At 31.6% G+C, this 6,000-nt stretch overlaps 1 long non-coding RNA gene across 1 annotated transcript; it reads left to right on the forward strand.

Moving 5' to 3' along the window:
- Window positions 1–3,480: 3,480 nt before the first annotated feature.
- LOC112497949 (uncharacterized) lies at window positions 3,481–4,505 on the forward strand. The gene is made up of 2 exons (XR_003065049.2): window positions 3,481–3,675; window positions 4,346–4,505. It is a non-coding gene; the product is annotated as an uncharacterized LOC112497949 (long non-coding RNA).
- Window positions 4,506–6,000: the final 1,495 nt, after the last annotated feature.

The following is a 6,000-nucleotide window of genomic DNA, read 5'->3' on the forward strand; positions in this document are numbered from 1 at the left end:
AAGTAGTTTGAAATTTTATTAAATTGCCACAAATGTATGTGGCTTTCAACTTTATTATCCTTCTCATTGGCCTCGTACCTCGAGTAAGATTTGAAGTACTTTGGAATTTTACTTAATTGGTTACAAATTCATGCAACTTTCAACTTTTTTTATCCTTCCCATGGATTTCAATAGCTATGGTAAAGACGTTGAAGTATTTTGGATTGGCCATAAATTCGTGCAACTTTCAATTTTTTTTATACTTCTAAAGGGTTTCATAGCCGTAGTAAAGAAATTGAATTTGTTTAGAATTTGAGTAAATTGGTCACAAATTCATTCAACTTTCAACTTTTTTTATCCTTCCCATAGGTTTCATAGCCGTGGTAAAGGAGTTGAAGTAGGTTGTAATTTGAATAAATTGGTCACAAAATTATGCAATTTTCAATTTTTTTTATCCATCCCATGGGTTTCACAGTCATGGGAAAGAAGTTATATTAGTTTGGAATTTTACTAAATTGGCTAGAAATTCATACAATTTTTGTCCTTTTTTAATCCTTCCCATGGGTTTTATAACCATGATAAAAAATTCAAGCAGTTTAGAATAAAACTAAATTGGCCTTAAATTCTTGCAATTTTCATCTTGTTTTTAATCCTTCCCATAGGTTTTAATAGTTATGGTAAAGAAGTTTAAGTAGTCTGGAATTTAACTAAATTGGCCACAAATTCATATAACTTTCAATTTTTTGATCCTTTCGATGAGTTTCATAACCATAATAAAGAAGTTGAAGTATTTTGAAATTTTACTAACTGCACATAAATTCAAGCCACTTTCAACTTTTTTGGAATTTTACTAAATTTCACATAAATTTAAGAAACTTTCAACTTTTTTGAACTTTCCCATGGGTTTCATAGCCTTGGTGAAGAGTTGAAATATTTTGAAATTTGAGTAAATTGACCACAAGTTCAAGCAACTTTCAACTTTTTTTATCCTTCTCATGCATAGTTGTGGTAAAGAAGTTGAAGTAGTTTGGAATTTTACTAAATTGCCCACAAATCCATGCAACTTTCAATTTTTTTATCTTTTCCATGGGGTTCAATAGCCGTGGTAAAGATATTGGCGTCATTTAGGATTTTATTAAATTGGCCACAAATTCATACAACTTTGAACATTTTTTATCCTTCCCATAAATTTTATAGCCATAGTGAAGAAGATGAAGTAGTTTGGAATTTGACTAAATTGACCATAAATTCATATAACTTTTAACATTTTTTATCCTTAAGTTGAAGTAGTTTGGAATTTGGTATATTGGCTACAAATTCATGCAACTTTCAACTTTTTTTATCCTTCTCATGGGTTTCATAGCCATGGTAAAGAAGTTGAAGTTGAAGTTATTTGGAATTTTACTAAATTAGTCACAAATTCATACAACTTTCAACATTTTTTAATCCTTCTCAATGGTTTCATAACTGTGGTAAAGAGGTTGAAGTACTTTTGATTTTGAGTAAACCGGCCGCAAATTCATGTAATTTTTAACTTTTTTTATCCTTCTCAGGGGTTTCATAATAATGGGAAAAGAATTAAAGTAGTTTGAAATTTTACTAAATTGGCCACAAATATATGCAACTTTCAACTTTTTTATCTTTCCCATTAGTTTTATGGTCGTGGTAAAAAAGTTGAAGTAGTTTGGAATTTGATTAAATTGATAAAAAAAATTCATGCAATTTTCAATTTTTTTTATTCTTTACATGGTGTCAATAGCCATGATAAAGGAGTTAAAGTAGTTTGAAATATTACTAAATTGACCACAAATTCATGCAACTTGTAACTTTTTTATCCTTCTCATGGGTTTTATAGTCATGGTAAAGAAGTTTAAGTAGTTTGAAATTTGGGTAAATTGGCCACAAATTCATGTAACTTTCAACTTTTATAATCCTTCCCATTGGTTCTATAGCTTTGCTAAACTGCAATTTAAAGTATTTTGGTTTTGTTGGTAGTCCATTCACTTGGATTAATGGGCAAACTTTGAAACATCTTGATAGGGTGGTTAGTAATGCTCATTAGTCTACTTTTTTTCTCTACTTTTCGAGTTACCCACCTAAATAGCACTGCTTCAAACCACTCCCTTATATTATTATCTTATGATAGGGATACAACATGAGGACCGTCCAAGTTTAAGTTCTTATATGTTTGGCTTTAGCATCCTGTTTTTGTTGATGTTGTGCAACAGTTTTGGGTTGCCTTGATGTTTGGCATTGGGATGAAAGCTTTCAGTAGAAGCTTGTTTGGTTGAAGATTTGGTTAAAATCTTATGATAAAGATGTGTTTGACAGCTTTTTCATTGGGTTAAGAAGGCTAAGGAGGATATGGCTTGGAAGAAAATGTAGTACAACCTTTCTGGTTTCGCTAAAAATGGGGCTATTTTTTTAAAGCTAGGGCCTGGCTACATCATGCTTTGCTTTGTGGGGGGTTTTTTTGAGACAGCAGTCCAACATTTGCTGGGTATAGAACGGGGATACCAATACCATGTTCTTTTATCCTATGATAAGGAAAAAAATACTAGTTATTTTATGTATCATCACATAAAAAAAAAAAAAGGGTATTAGCATCCCTTTCTTGGACCCAGTGAACACTGGACTGCTATCTAAAAAAAAAACCTCTTCAGAAACTAAAGCATGCTGTAGCCAATCCCTAACTCCAGAAAAAAGAGCCATATCCTCAGCATTACTAGAAAGGTCGCATTGCCTCTCATTCTAAGCCACAACCTCCTCAACCTGTTTAACTTGATGAAAAGAGTTGACAGACATCTCTTTATTCCAAGCTTTCAAGTAAAGCTTCAACCGAACAAACAAATGCTAAAAAGCTCTCATCTTAGTGTCATACACCCAGGTAGCCCAAGATTGTCGCACAAAATCAACAAAAGCAGGATGCTAAAGCCAAACATGTAAGAACTTAAATTTGGATGGCCCTTAAACTGCATCCCTGTCACAAGATAATAACGTAGGAGAGTGGTATAAAATAATGCGATTTAGGTGAATAACCCAAGAAGTAGAGAAAAAAGCAAACCAATGAACATTACCAATCACCTTATCAAAACACCTCTAAGTGTTCCCATTAGTCCAAGTTAGGAGTGGCAATATAGGTCAGGATTCGTTTATTCGATTTGATTCGATGCGAATTAATTAGGTTTGAGTTTGAAAAAATTGATTTGTTTAATAAATGGGTGAATTCAACTCGATTCGCTGATTAAACGAATCGAATACGGGTTTGAAGATTTTGATTCATTTATTCGTTTAGGATTCGTTTGATAAATGGATCATAAACGAATCGAATACAAGTCGATTCGTTTAAAATTCGTTTATTATTCGTTTAATTAAATTACTTTTTTGTCCTTGAATTTATTTAAAAACTTTTAAAATTTGAAGGTTAATATTGTAATTTTAAGTATAACACATAAAGTTAAGTAACAAGTAGGGCAACCAACCCTAATTTTACACTTCACACTCTCTTTCCCCTCATCTCTTAGCAACTCAGCCGTGAGTAAATCACCAGTCACTGCTATGTTTTGCCATCTCTTTCCCTTCATTTCCATCTCTTAGCAACTAGCCGTGAGTAAATCACCGACAACCATCTCAATAATTTCTTCAAAATTTCTCAACTGATGGCAGTCACCATCTCGCATTAATCACACCTGCACAGTAAGCTCCAAATCCCTTTTTTTTTTTTTTAATTTTCGCATCCAGCAAGTGCTACATATTGGCCTGAGTTTGTCTTTTATTCATCCTGATTTGGGTTTGTCTTTTGAGAATCTATTGATTAGGGAATGAGAAAAATAAAAATAATAAATGAAATATATCTTGTAAACCATACATGATTACTAATTTTAGAGTTGCATAATCTTTAAAAAATACAAACACAGGCCGGGTACTAATTCAATTGTAACCATCAGTGCTGGCTTTCTCATTTCTTTCTTATATCATATTCTTCAATTATATCACTGTTAAAAAGTTTTTTAAAAAATAAATAATTAATTAATTTTAATATATATGCATATTTATTTATATATATGATCTTTTATTCTTCAATTAATATATTTGCTAGCTTTTTCATTTCTTACTCATATTCTTCACTGTTAAAAATTTTAAAAAATAATTATGAATAGGAGCACTAATTGTGCTCCATCTGTAGAGGGTGCCAATGATCCAAATGACAGTGTGTGAGTGTGATAAGTAAATTTTTTATCTTGTTTAATTATTATGTCCTTAAAAATACTGCAAATTTGCTATATGTTTGATATTTTGAAATTTTACAATGACTATTATCAATATTGCAGCATGTTAATAACATTTTATTTACTTTTTGGTGTAGGATTTTTGTTTTCAAGGTGACAAAGACAAATGAAGAGAATTAAAGAAATTACCTTGCTTTATAATTTGAATTTGAATTATTGTTATTTGTATTATTAGGGATTTGTAATTTGGTATTTGGATGACTGTATAATATGGTTTGAGTTATTTGTATTTTGTTATGGTTTGCTTAATTTTGTTTATTAATTATATTTTTCTAAACGAATTGTAAACGAATCCTAATTTGATTTGATTCGTTATGGATTCGTAAAGGATAAACGAATAATAAACGAATCCAAATTCGATTTAATTCGTTTATCAATCCTATTAAACGAATTAAATGAATCGAACCGAATATTCGTTTAATAAATTAATCGAATCTAAATCCTAAAATTTCAATTCATTTAATAAATGAATTGAATCTGAATCCATAGAATTTTGACCCAATTCATTTATGATTCGATTCGAATTTAATTTGTTTATTCATTTTGCCACCCCTAATCCATGTGAATGGAATGCCAACAAACCAACATTCTCCAAACTACAGTCTAACAAGCTAAACTAAAAGCATTAATAGTACCTTGAAGTTGGGCATACCCATCAAAGATTTTAGAAAAAAGACTGCACAACATTAAAATCCTCACTGACAATCCAAGGGCAATTATAACCATCAGCAAAGGCCGTAAGGGCATCCCACTAATCCTCTTGTACAAATCATAATAGAGGCCTTATTATCCCTTAATATTCCAAATGAGTATGTTAATCATTAGGGATAAAAGAATGGGTCACAACTTACTGACAAGTATTACGGTACTTCTGACTTATAACCAAAAAAGAAACCAAAGATGAACTGGCAGCTGTAGGCCATTAATACTGTCAATTAGAGGTGGGTAAATAATCTGATCTGACTCAACTTGATCCAATCCAAAAAATATTGGTTCAGGTCGAATCAGATTATCTACCCAACTTGATCGAATGTAATTTAGCCAACCAATTGGATCATTGTCAAATCGGGCAAAACCCGATCCGATCTAAAAATTCGATTAGATTGGCTAAAAAAATTAAAAATTTAAAAACAATTAGACAAATAAAAAACAAAATGAAACTAAAATATACACATAGCCACCAACACACCCACACAACCACACACATCGTGCCTTCCCACTGTCTTCACAGCCTGACCCTCATAGTTCACAACTTTATGATTTCACAAGCACACACATCACAAAAGCAAAACAATAGCAGACAACACACCAATGCAAATGCAGAGCAGAGACAGACGTAATGTATCTTGCAACTGGCACACACTGCCATCGACGTGGCCCACAATCACCGCTGACTAGATCTACTGCTCCATGACCCGTAATTGAATTTGTTGTTACCAAATCTGCTGCTTTATATATGCGTAAACAAAGATAAATGCAACAAACGACCTTTTATTTTTATCTCAGTATCTCAGTACATTAACTTAAAAAGACTTCGAATTTAACATTCTATTATCTGGAAATAGAAAAAACTAAGGTATGATTATTTATAAGCGTTCGATTATGTTATATGTCGCTTGTTTTGAATATTGATCATTGAGTAGGAAACTAAGCTTTTATAAGCATTAAGAGACGCTTATGTGTGATTAAATTTAGTTCGCAAGAGATTTATAAAAGTATGGAACTTGTTAAG

The sequence above is a fragment of the Citrus sinensis genome, chromosome 1 (genome assembly GCF_022201045.2).
Source record: "Citrus sinensis cultivar Valencia sweet orange chromosome 1, DVS_A1.0, whole genome shotgun sequence".
Lineage (NCBI taxonomy): Eukaryota > Viridiplantae > Streptophyta > Magnoliopsida > Sapindales > Rutaceae > Citrus > Citrus sinensis.